This window comes from Ambystoma mexicanum, chromosome 10, assembly GCF_040938575.1.
Source record: "Ambystoma mexicanum isolate Mex_15411 chromosome 10, UKY_AmexF1_1, whole genome shotgun sequence".
Classification (NCBI taxonomy): Eukaryota; Metazoa; Chordata; class Amphibia; order Caudata; family Ambystomatidae; genus Ambystoma; species Ambystoma mexicanum.
Genome location: NC_090932.1, coordinates 281,102,028 through 281,115,891, shown reverse-complemented (window position 1 = coordinate 281,115,891; position 13,864 = coordinate 281,102,028).

Sequence of the window (13,864 nt, the reverse complement as noted above, 5' to 3'; positions counted from 1 at the left end):
TTACAAAGAACAGAACAAAATCAGATAGAGCAACACAGTGAACTCCAGCGTGGTTCGGTGTATTCAGTGAGAGAGGCTATACATTAGAATTCGTTGCTCTTTTGTCCAACCCTACTTCGGGTTAATATTCCTCTAAGACATCACTGAGCTAGGGTTCATGCTGAGTTCGCATATCCACATGTAACTAGTTTGGGCCTCATAACGACCCTGGCGGTAAGTGAAAAACGATGGCGGTAAATGATTACCGCCATCGTTTTCCGCCAGGTCCGATCCTGACCTGTGACCGTTAACTACGATGCCATTAGCGGCATTGTAGTTAACGCTGCCGCTAACTGCTCCAAGGACGCGCACACGCGACCTCCCACACCGTAATTACCGGCATGGCGGAAAGGCACGCGAATGCCGACCCAAGCGGACATGCACCTAACGCCATCACCCAGCCCGTTAAGTTCCTTACCGCCATGGTGCTAATTACGCCATCGCGAACCAACCGTAAATGGCCATGTAAAGTGAATCCAGCTGCCACAGGTGCACAGGAACAGCACAGGTGGAGGCAATACAGACTCAGGAAGTACAAAAAGAGCACACCCCACCCCTTCCCACACCCAGTCACACTCCACAATGATACCAATAGGACTAGCAATGTTGGGGCTGGAGGACCTGATAGCAATGCAAGTGCTACTACAACAACAACAACAACAAGAACAACAACAACAGGCAGCACAGAGGAGATGCAGGAGGAGGAGGGCAAGGCAGGGCCAGCAAGCCCCACAAGCACAGCCAGTGCCACCACGCAGGCAGCCCCCAATCCCACGCATCAGAGCCAGTCCATTCAACCTCACTGCTGAGCAGATCCACACCCTGTACCGTTTGGACCGGGATACCATCACCGCCATAGTAGACATGACACACAACGACATCGTCAGCATGATAGAAACACCAACCGCCATCCCACCCCTACTGAAGGTAGTGTCTGTACTCCACTTCCTGGCCACAGGCACCTACCAGCACACAGTGGGGCACTTGCATGGCATTTCACAACCATTATTCTCACGTACGCTTATCCAAGTGCTCGATGCTCTCCTCAAGCACACCACGGACTGCCCAGGAGATTGCAAACACCAAAGTGGGTTTCCATGCACTACCCGGCATACCTGGTTGCATTGGTGCCATCGACTGCACCCATGTTGAATTGGTGGTTCCACGTGCCATGGAGGTACCGTACCGCAACCGGAAACAATTCCACTCAATCAACGTGCAAATGGTCTGTGACTCCAACAAGATCATCACACATTGTTGTGCCCGATTCCCCGGATCAACCCATGATTCAATGGTCCTGAGGAACTCCACAATACCATGCTACATGGAGCAACATGCAGGCCCACGATCCTGGCTACTCGGTGAGTCTAATGTCATGACCATGGGAATGTGAAGTGGGTAGGTGAACGACGTACTAATGCATACTCCACCTGGCTGAAAGGGGGGGGGGGAATGATGCATACTCCACCTGGCTGAAAGGGGGGGGGAATGATGCATACTCCACCTGGCTGAAAGGGGGGGGAATGATGCATACTCCACCTGGCTGAAAGGGGGGGAATGATGCATACTCCACCTGGCTGAAAGGGGGGGGGGTGATGCATACTCCACCTGGCTGAAAGCGGGGGGAATGATGCATACTCCACCTGGCTGTGAGTAGCAGAGACAACAGAGCCAGATCATACCCTAAAGCAACCCAAACTACACCCAACACCAGTAAACCCAATACCTGATGTATGAAGCCCTACCATGTGAATGAGGTTGTGTCCCAACCATGACACAACCATCTGCAAGTGCATTGTACCAATTCAGACCACATTGACTTCAACGAAATGCACCTACATGCACGTCAACAAACACCAGCAACCAAAAGGCCTAAACCCCCTTAACTGCGCACGAAGGAGGCACATGACAGACAGAAACATCAACACACCATTACACATACAGCAGGGCGCCCAAAATGTCCCTATCAACATCAGTATTGCTCACTGGGGTCATGATGAGGCCGACAGCAATGTTGCAATGATGTGAGCATTGACATCACAGGACACGTGCCAGGCCACCAAAACAAACGGCATGAACGAACACAGTGGATGGGCACTCACAAGGCACTCGAGCCCTCTGCATACATTGGTTGATGGCATGCAAAACAGGCCATGAGAGCCAAGAGCATATAAGGGTCACATAGTGTGAATCAATTAATGCATTTAGAAGTGGTTCAAAGTAATATTTGGATGCAAGCCATGGTGGCACATCATGTTCTAAATTAGACGTCATGACTGACACATACATTCTCGCCCACATACAGGTGATGCAGGCTATCCCCTGAAGAGGTGGCTCCTTACACCAGTCCGGAACCCACAGAACCAGCACGAGGAGGACTTCAACCGTGCACATACACGTACCCGTGTGGTCATTGAGCAGGCATTCGGCCTATTGAAGGCACGGTTTCGCTGCCTCAGCAGGTCTGGTGGTGCACTCCTGTACCGCCATGAGAAGGTGGCAAAGATGATCATGGCATGTGTCATGCTACACAAAATGTGCGTCAGACGAAATGTGCCCCTGCCCCCTGACGCAGAAATGCAACCACCTGACGATGAGGATGAGGAGGGTGCAGATGGGGCCGCACCTCATGGAGGAGGCGATGCACAGGAGGGGCGTGAAATGCATCAAGATATCATCAACCAATGCTTCTAGCACACACGGCTGGTGTGTATCACATGGAGACGGCACTTGGGGCACTGTGTGTCTCTGGGACATGCACACTGTGGACTGTACACCAATAAAGCACACATACGCAATGAAAATGTCCACACATGTGATTTGGGAAAAAGGAAAATGTGTATTTCAATTGTAAATTGTTGTGCAACACCCCCTCCCCCCTCCCCCCTGAACACCCCAACACACCCCCTCCCCCCTGAACACCCCAACACACCCCCTCCCCCTGAACACCCCAACGCACCACCTCCCCCCTCCCCCCTGAACACCCCAACACACCCCCTCCCCCCTGAACACCCCAACACACCCCCTCACCCCTCCCCCCTGAACACCCCAACACACACCCTGTGAGTGGCTAAAGATGCCTGTGACAGTGGGCACACGCTATTGCATGCCCCCTCTCCCGGCCCCCGGGGCACCCCTGCCTGTGGAGCGCAGGTTCCGTCCTGATCTTCGGACAGGGCTGCTCTGGGCAGAACTTGCAGTGGAGGATGTCCCTGGATGCTCACGGGCACACATGTCCTGAAGGGTGTGGGACAGCTTTGTGAGCACACGGCGCATGGCGGCAAGTTCCCCGCAAATCTCCCTTGAGGTGGACTCCATTGCAGCCCTCAGGGTCTCCGTACTGCGCTCTATTTCGGCCCTTAGGGTCTCCGTAGATTGTTCTATGGCTGCCCTAGCCCCCCCACATTCCGCAGCATGCTCATTGAGGAGTGTGGACAGTTGTTGCTGACGTAAAACAATCTCCTCAAGGGAAAGTTCACTCTTCTGGGCCATGCCCATTCCAGATGGTGTCGCGAAAGGGGCTGCTCACCTCCTGCAGACTTTCTGCAGGGCATGGGGTGGGAGGCCAGTCCCCTTCTCCTGGATGCCCCTGTGTGGGATCCTCATGGGGACTGCCCCGGTACAGACAGGGGGAATGAAGCTGCTCAGTGGGGCGTCCTACATCGGGCTCATCAGTGTCAGTGTCTGAGCATGCTGCTATGGCAGCAGTTTCCCCTATGCTGCTGCTCCCTGCAGAAACGGTGCCTTCAGTGGCCAAGATTGTGGGGACGTGTGGTGCTGCAGGTGCTGGCATGCTGCCTGCTGGGGTGCCTGTCGGTGGACCGTCCTGTGTGCTGGCAGATGATTCTGCCTGCTGCAATGTCTTCCTCACTGCAGCTGAGGTGGAGGGTCTATGCATGGTGGTCCTGGCCCTCTTGGCTGCTTTTGAGGCAGGGGTGTCCTCATCCTCGTGGTTGGATTCGGAGCCTGTGGTGGGGCAAAGGAGGGATAGCGTTATTGATGGGTCTGCGGACATTGGAATGGCAATGATTCACCAGATTTTGGTTACTAGATGAAGCACATTTGAGGCAGGGGCATGCAGGTTGTCTCCTTTCTGTGTGGATGACGGATGGAGGTATGTGGGTGTCTGCAGTTAGGGTGTGCATGATACATGTGTACAGGGTGGAGGTCGCATGTGGCTGTGGGCAGTGTCCAGCTGATGTGTTGCATTTACACTCTAGGGCAACATTGTGCTACACATTAATGGATGTCAGTGACTATAGCATGTCTTGATTTGGGGCACCTACCTTCATCGCCTGATGTCGGCGCTCCTCTTTCCATCCCTCCTGCACCTTCGATGCTTTCCATGCCTATTGTGCTGGCACATATTTCCTCCCATGGTTGGAGTTTTATTGGGGAGTCAGCTCCTCCCCCGGTAGCCTGGGCCAGGTTACGATTGGCGGAGATGATGCTTCGGACGCGGAGCCTCAGGTCATCCCACCGCTTCCTGCACTGCTGTGGTTGCGGGGTACGGTCCCCACCGCACTGACCCGCTGTGCCACCATGGCCCATATGGCATTCTTTTTTGCAATCGCCGCCCTGGTCATTTCGGTGGAGAACACCACCGCCGCATTGTCCTGGAGTGTCTCCGCCAGCATGCTTAGTTCCTCACGGGAGAAGCGTTCCTGGCGCTGCCGATCGCATGCCTTCTTCACGACTTTGGGTATTTTTAGGTAGGTGTGTGATGGGTTTGGATGGGTTTCAGGGTCAGATGTGGTATGGTTGGGGAGGATGGCAATGGATTATGTTTTTAAAGATGGCCGCCGTGCTCTTTCCCGTTCCGCCGCGATGACGCTACTTCCGCTTCCGCTTATTTCCGGGGACCGCTATTTGTGGTCACCGCTAATTGCGGTCACCGCTAAGATGGGTGGCGGTAGTGCACCTTGTGCAGCGTACGATGCTGGTAGGGGCCGTTTTGGGGTCTTTTACGCCATCACGTTCCTGACATTACCGCCATGGCGTAATGCTCGTGCGCGATGGGTCAGAATGAGCCGCATTTTACGGCATCCGGCCATGGCGTAAACGTTAATGACGCCATGGCGGTAATGTTCGGTACTTACCGCCAGGGTCGTAATGAGGCCCTTTGTCTTTAATACATATGTCAACAAGCCTACACGGCAACTGTGTGTTTTGGGATTTCCCATGCAGGTCTTCTCAAACATTAATACAATGTAGTTAAACAAGTGTTCTTAGTTCAGTATTTGAATACATTGTTCTTAACATATGCTTTTGGATTAGTTTCATTGCACGAGTAATCCTTTACACACAGGTCAACGAAGGACAAGGTCTCAGTTCACGATCTCAACAAGTGGCCTGCAGGCAAGTTACATATTAATTACACACAGAGATCAAGACGGCCATGTTGTATTTCGGAATGACATCGTCTACCATTTTAACTCGCAGGGTGACTTTACAAAGCAAACCTAAAATGGCGGATTGACCTAAAATGGCGACTTACATTGATTTTAAGGTCAAGATCTTGCAACACGGATTTCTTCCGCAAGCGACTTACAAGCAGCTTGGCGTAGGCCAATATACATATATTCATTGCAATAGGAGGCAAGATATAATTTCTCATTTGACAAACCCTCCTTTTGGCCTATGCACAGTGCTAAACTACTTCTGATCTCCTTGCAAATAACTCCATGCATCATCGTCCATGCACCCTGAATCGCTGTCAGAAATATCTATTGCCATCAGGTCATTCGCTAAAATTTCTTTTAACACATATTCCTTGGAGGTTTTATCTGGGGCATGCACTTTATGTCCTATCGTACCTATCGCTTGTGCGCAACATCCCCCTAGCATCGAACATTTACTAAGTAGACACTGAATACAACAACAAAGGAACAACAGAATTCCCAAAATAATCAGTAAGACCGAAAGTACCTTCCAACCCCAAGATTGCAAGAAGTCCCAGAACCAAGCGCTAAGATCCCAGTTGCCCTAGGGAACATGCACTTCTGAACTAAGGACCTGCAGATTCTGTATTGCCTTGAAGATAGTTGGGGAGGAATCTGGCTCAAAAACACAGCAAGCGGACCCCTCTAATTTACACACCCCACCACGTTCAGCCAGAATGACATCTAATGCCATCTGGTTCTGAGGCGCTACTAGTCTTATCGCTCTCTGTTCTAATGTCATATTATAGAGTATGTCTGTAGTTGATGGTTCTCTCCAGTACTCTTGCTAGTCTTCTGATATCTTCGGAAATCGCTATCTGCCCCCAAAATGGCACAACTGATTTTGCTATATCTCCCAAGATTTGTGCTGGAGTGTCACCGTTCTCGTTCCGCCGTGGATGAGCCTTTGAAACTTCTGTCGTACTAGCTATAAACACCCCAGGTAACAGGATCCCTAAATAACAGGTTCCCTGCCAATCCCTGGTCAACCATGGAAATGTTACATTACCGCAAACAAAGTAGACAGGTTCGCCTACATACAAAGATCTGTCTTCCTCAGTCAAATTTGCAATGTTGGCACAACCTTTAAAATCTCCCATTGACCGAGTACCATTCCTCTGGATGCAAAAAGAAACTGAATCGGGGATATAGTTAACAGTGTAAGAAGGAGGCATGGCATCCTTATTGCCTATCTGAGCCATTTAGAAGGAAATCAAAGATTGAAAAGGACGAGACAATCTATCAGAAGGCCTAATAGAAGCAACGTTGGGCTTACTCCTATTTGCAAAAAGCGAGCATCCCAGGGGAGTCAGAACACGTTTCTCAAAACTATTCAAATTAGTGCCATCTAAGTTCCCAGAGATGCTATCGTTCCAACGGCCAAAGAACAGTGCTCTGAGAGAAGCATAACAAGCAGTTGTCAAAGGTAAAGGATGAATATACCAACCTAGCCCCTTATCCCCGTGTTGCGGTAAATGTGAGCGACCCAACAATTAGACTTATTAAAAATGGCATGCGTAGCATTCATGGTAAGTAGCAGAGTATTATTGTGGTGCCTTTGTCTATGCTGGGGGTCCCTAGGGGACAAAGTATGCAAATGTACAAAGGGAGTAGGAACAATAGGTATATTTTCAGTCGGTAACAAGGACTCTAAAGGATAAGTTTCCTTGAGGTACCATAAGCCTAGGACAGTGATTATTATAAAATCAAATATCATTATAAAAACACAGCAATACATTTTTGGGGCCGGGGTGCATTGTCCATTGTCCCGGTTGGTCACACAATCATTTACAAGTCCCATACGCTCGTTGCTGGCGACCTCCCGGCCACGCAACTTCTTAGTCCTTCCACAACCCTAGCCAACAGAATCCTCTTTCTCAAATTTGGGCAAAAACAAGCCCTCGATGATCCTTTCCTTCTCCGAATGCACAGCCGAACCGTGCCGTAGGTCTATCAGATGCACAGCAAAACCGTGCCGTAAGTCTATTTTCTTGGACACAGATTGTACCTTGATTTTCCCGGTACTGATTGATCTGGAAACAATGTGTCGTCACTTCCCGTTGGAAGCAACGTATCAGAGACAAGTGAAGATGCCGAATTTGAAACAGCAGTTTCCGGAAGCAAAACTTTTGGAGAGTGTAGAGACAAAATGGCAGGCTTCTCAAGCCTCACGGGTGCAGAAAGATTCTCCGATACACTCTCCGCGCTATCTACTGCTTTGGGATCGTTGGTTGCAGCGTTAGTGAGGGGTTCTGTTTCTTCTGTATCGTGTGGCACAGGGTGAGGAAGTTTCTTGATGTGCAACGCGTGAATCCAATTCTTTCTTCCAGAAACCCGTTTGGGTGACCAACAGGACCTGGAACGGGCCCCGTCAGCGAGGTGCAAGGCAGGAAGAGCGCTCAAATGCCTTGATGAGCACCCAGCTTCCAGGCGGTATGCTGTGACCCGGGCCGTCGTATCGCACAGGTAAAGCCTCTCTCACCTGGTGATAAAACAAATACAGGTTTTTAGTCAACTGGCTGCAATAATCTGAAATTAATACGTTTTCAACGTTTCTCAAAGAGCTACATTTAGGAAGGTTCCAGATATTGGCAGGTCTCCCCATTACCACCTCAAATGGAGAGAGCCCAGTCTTAGTTTGAGGGGTTGTACGCATGGATAATAACATGATCGGTAAGGCGTCCGGCCATTTTAATTTAGTGCCAGCACACGTTTTAGCGAGCTTGTTCTTGATGATAGCATTGTGTCTTTCTACTAGCCCAGCGCTCTGAGCATGTCTGGCCGAATGGAACCGTTTGTTGATCTGTAATGCCGCACATATCTGCAGAATTACAGCAGCATCAAAATGTGGACCATTGTCCGACCAGATGACTCTTGGTAGCCCGAACCGTGGAAAGTACTCCTTTAACATGGTTTTCGCAGTAGTCATGGCTGTAGCATCTTTGACAGGGAAAGCCTCAACCCATTTACTAAAAGCACAGATGACCACTATTACGTACTTCATATTATTGCACTGTTCCATTTCAATAAAATCAAAGTGGATGACTTCAAAGGGGACAGAGGATGGCCCAAAACTTCCCCTTGGAGTTGCTGTCCCCTTTCCCACATTGTGTTGTAGGCAAATCATGCAATCCTGGACATAGCGTTGGGCAGTTTTCGAAATCTTGTCATTTACCCAAACTTTCTCTAACATCTTCGTTACTTTCTGGGCACATACATGCGTAGAACCATGGGTCATGATGACCATCATCATTGCATACGCGTCAGGGAGTAGCCATTTCCCTTCAACTATATCCACCCAACACCCGTCATCATCAAGTTTCCCCAAGCCTTCAGCCCACCTCTTGGATTCCTCTAACGTGGCATCAGCTTGGTTATCCCGTACAGACCCAACACCCTCATCCATTGCATAGGCATTTACAGTCTCGCTTGAAACATACATCTCCGTACGAAGATCGGTAGCAGTTTGTCTAGCTATCTGATCAGCGAAAGCATTCCCTTTTCTGATGTCATCTGTAATCTTTTGATGTGCTGCACATTTCATAACGGCTAACTGAGTAGGGAGCACAAGCTCTGAGAGTAGTTGTACTATTAGGGAGCCATGTTGGATCTTAGTGCCATGTGAAGTTAAGAACCCTCTCTCTGACCAAAGTCTCCCAAAGTTGTGAACCACCCCAAAGGCATACTGACTATCAGTATATATGTTTACTGCAAGCCCTTCGGAAAGTTCACAAGCTCGGGTCAATGCAATAATCTCTGCGGCCTGCTTAATGTAGTGATTGCATAAGCAGCTGTGGATGCACATCCGGAAGTTTAAAGCAGGAGCCATCACAAAACAGCTCTCCTTGCGGATTATCCAAAGGAGTGTCTTTCAAATGAATTCTACCCTTTGTCTCTTGTTCGGTAGTATACAGACAGTAATGAGGCTCTTCATCGCCGCAAGTAGTATCTTGCGGGAAAGGTAAGAGTTCAGCCGCATTAAGAACACAACACCTCTTAATTTGGATGTGAGGAGCAAACAAGATCAATTAATATCTCATCAACCGTGCGGAAGTGAGGTGTTGCATTTGGGTTCGGTTCAGTAGAACATCTACAGAGTGAGGCACCATCAGGTTTTAGATCATGGCCTAGAACCATTCCCTCACTCTGTTTTACATACGCAGCAGCAGCAGCGACAGCTCGCAAACATCTTGGCAAAGTGCATGCTACAGGATCAAGAGCGGAAGAAAAGTAACCGCACGGCCGATTCTTCCCTCCATCTTCCTGCGTTAATACAGCCAAAGTACATCCATCACATTCATGCACAAACAACACAAAGGCCTTTTCATAGTTTGGTGTGCCCAAAACTGGTGCAGAGCATAATGCAGTCTTGAGCAAGTCAAACGATTGCTGGTGTTCTGCGTTCCACGGCAATGGCGAAGAAATGCCCTTCTTTGTCAAAGCCGACATCGGTTTGATCACTAGTGAAAAATTCGGGATCCACAACCTACAGTAAGAAGCCATACCTATCAAGGCTCTAACTTCCTTCTGTGTATTTGGGACAGACATGCCAGAAATGTGTTTTATTCTTTTAGGTGTCAATCTTCTTCTCTCCTTTGACAGGAGATAGCCTAAATAGGCGACCTCCTGGCAACAATATTGAAACCTTTTAAGCGAAGCTTTGTGACCATGCTTAGCTAGAGGAATAAGCAATAACACAGTACTCTCCTTGCAGGCACTCTCAGAATCAGCAGCTAAATGTTAAGTCATCAACATACTGAAACAATGTACAAGTAGAGGGCAATTCAAGGGTATCAAGCTGTTCTTTCGAATCCCTACTATAGATGCTAGGACTCTCTGTGTACCCTTGAGGTGCACAGTAAATGTGAACGAGCGTCCCCCTAAGGTGAACACGAACAAGTATCTACTATCCTTGTGTATAGGAATACTAAAGAAAGCATTCTTTAGATCCACAACACTAAAGTAAGTAGCTATAGCTGGAATCATGGTCAATATTGTCGTCACATCAGGTACAATTGGAAATTGTGGAGCAACGACTTTATAAATGGCACGCAGATCAATTATGAAACAGAATGGAATTGCATTATCGCCTTTCTTGTACATGGGTAAAATCGGACTATTGCACAAACTTCTTGAAATTTCCTCAATCACCCCGCAATACACAAAATCGGAAACAATGCATTTCAAAGCTTGCCCGCCCTCAACTGAAATCTTATACTGGGGAATGCGTGGCAGCTCAATTCCATGTTTCAAAACTATCTTAACAGGCTCAATCTGTAAAACACTGACATCGTTGTCGTCAACAGCCCATAAGCTCTCTGGTACATCAATGAATTCTGGCGGCAAAGGTCTAGTCAAGAATTGCGAGACAGAAAATTGCTCTGGTGAAATCGTCAAGCGCACTCCATCAGAAGAACAATAAATCACTGCATTTAATTCATTTAACAGGTTCAACCCCAGCAAATTCTCCCCACAATTCGAAGTCAACAGAAATGGACAGTGGTCCATAAAGGGACCCAAAGAAATGGGTACCGACGAAGAAACCGGACAAACAACTGGCGTGCCAAAAAACCCTACAGAAACATTGGTTTGCCCTGACAGTGGAATGTTTGGAACCCGTGAATGATCAATGGAACACTTCTGTGCTCCAGTATCTATCAAAAACTGAAGTTTCCTATTTCCCACCACCATTTCAACGTAGGGACCTTTCTGATTGACGGGAATAGGTGTAGGTTCCAAACCCTGCTTCGGGCAATCCTAACGGAACAGAATATTATCAAAAGGAAGCTCTTCCGATAGATATGCAGCAGAAGGATGATCAAATATGTTCCTAGTATTCACACTCGAAGTCTGATTATCCTGTGAAAAAGGTTGCTGAGGATCCTGTGCAAACTGACCTCTACCAGGGCCCCCTACACCCGGGCGACCTCTGAATCGTCTACCCATATTCCCAAATGTGCTATTCGACCTCTGTCGAAGGACGGGGCATTGTGCACGCCAATGACCCTCTTGTCGACAATAGGCACACTGGTTAATGTTCACAGGACCCAAGGGCACATTCCCTTGCGGAACATACTGACCTCTAATCTGCGAACTACCTCCTCTGGGGCCTCTAACAATTTGCTGTAAGAGTACTTTAGTCTTTAAATCACCTTTTCGTTTTTCAACTCTATCTTTTTCATTATTGACATGATTCTCATAGTACTGAGCCATGTGCAGTACTTATGATTGGGACTTCACCTGCCAAGCGCTCTCAGAAGACATCATTTGTGACTGGATGTCAGGCAGCAATCCACACACAAATTTGTCCACAAATAACCTTTTCCCAGACTCTGTGCCTACGTCTTGTCTGCTGAAATCCGAGAATACCTGTTCGAACCGATTAAAGAACTCGGTAGCACCCTCAGACTTCCCTTGGACACAGGCCGTAAGTTTGTCCCAAATAATTCTTTTCACATGAATTATGGTTTTCAATTTTGCAATAATTCTATCAGGCAAAGTCAGTATCACCGCGGGCGGCCTTTCACCAGCTCGCCTTTCTCTATCAAATCTAGTTGTATTCGCCCATGTATCTCCCAACCCCGGCACGTCGTCTATAGTTCTAACTTGTTTCCACAAATCTACGGGCAGGAGTACAGGAAATAACAAATCAATATCGCCTAAGGTGAACACTGAGGACTGCAAGACGGACTCTATTTCTTTATAGAATCCTGTCGGATTTTTCCTAATATCAGGAATAGATTCACTTCTTGTCTTGAGAACGGGACGTGAACAAACTGTGATATATAATGTGCAGGAATGTTCACAGCAGCTATACCCTGTGCAGCAACGGCCGCAACCTCAACCTTCAGGACAAATATCGGAGGAAACTCTCTCACAGGCAACCGAACGCTTACTAAGCAACAGAGCTAAGTCGAGCGCTAAAGCAGTCGGAGAAGTGTCATATGAAAAAGCTCTCTTAGCAATACTCAATAACTCTGTGGGATAACTAATCTGTCTTTTTACAAAATCATCCTGTAGGTACTCTATCATTACCTGTATCACTTGCCTCTGCATTTCTGGCGTATACTGACTATATGTGTCATATACCTCAACTGGAGTTATCGATATATATGAAATCCATCTAAGCTCGTCCTTCGTACAAATGTGTGCTTCCTCAGATATCGATTTTCGACAAGGAAGGAACCGTTTCTTTACATACATACTTTCCCCCTCGTCATCCTCATTCTGTAACCTTTCCAACTCCTTTCTATACTCAAATAACCTCTCGACATGCTATTTACTTTCTCCACAGTGTCTCTTGAAAAGGCTAAAGTGTTTAGATCCCTTAACCCTTGTGGGAGATCTGTATTATTTACTTTTCCCCACATTACACATAAATGAATCCCTAAACCTTCAATAAAAACATTTTTCTCAGGAAAATTATCCATATTATAAAGTGTGGCAAAAACATGAGCTTGATCATCCCTCTCCATACAATGCTTAGCCCATGCAATCAACCAACGTTTCTTCTCTGGTGGTACAGTATTGCGAGTGACAACCTTCGACCCCGCACCTTGATCGACTACAAGCGGCACAGGACCACTTGGAAGAGAGGGGGCAGGCAAACTCAATGGAGGTACTGTTACAGGTGCGATAAGAAGAGGTGGAGGAGCAGGAGGAAGAGGAACATTAGGAGGAGCAGGAACAATGGGAACAACAGCAGGTACAGCAGGAATAGCAGCAGGAAGAGGCCAAGCAGCAGGAAGAGGAACATACAGAGGCGGCGCAGAGGCACCAGGCCTTTGTTTATTTAACAATTTGTCTATGAATTCGTCGGAAACACGAAGGTCTTTAGAAGGATAGATTTTCTGAATTCCAAGTGAGAAAGCCCTATCCATATTCCTAGTCAACTCAGAATGTTTATCTTGGTCATACAATAATGCTTTTTCGGCGTTCGTCTTATGACTGCACGCATGTTTTTCTCTACTTTTAAGTTGCTGCAACGCTTCTTTTTTCAAATTCTGCAAAACCTCAAATGCTGCAGGTCTAGCCTTTTTCTTTAATAGAATCGACTCTAAATACTCAATACGAGGGATTTTGAAACTACCATTGATTGGCCACTGAAGTTCGGAGGCATGTCTGGCTTGTCTGTGCCAAATATCATTAAATACTATACTTCCAATGCCATGCTTACAGTACATAGTACACGCCGGCGACCCCTCCTGTGGTGCTGGATGGCTAAATTCCAAAGATTGTCTATCGCTGCGGAACAACGCCCTGAAGCAGGTAGACAATTTCCCAGGCATATCAAATTATTGATGTTACCTGGTCAATAATTGTGTCTGCAGATACAATACGCCAAAACAAATTATCAGGATTATTTAAGAGTCGGGTCACGACCC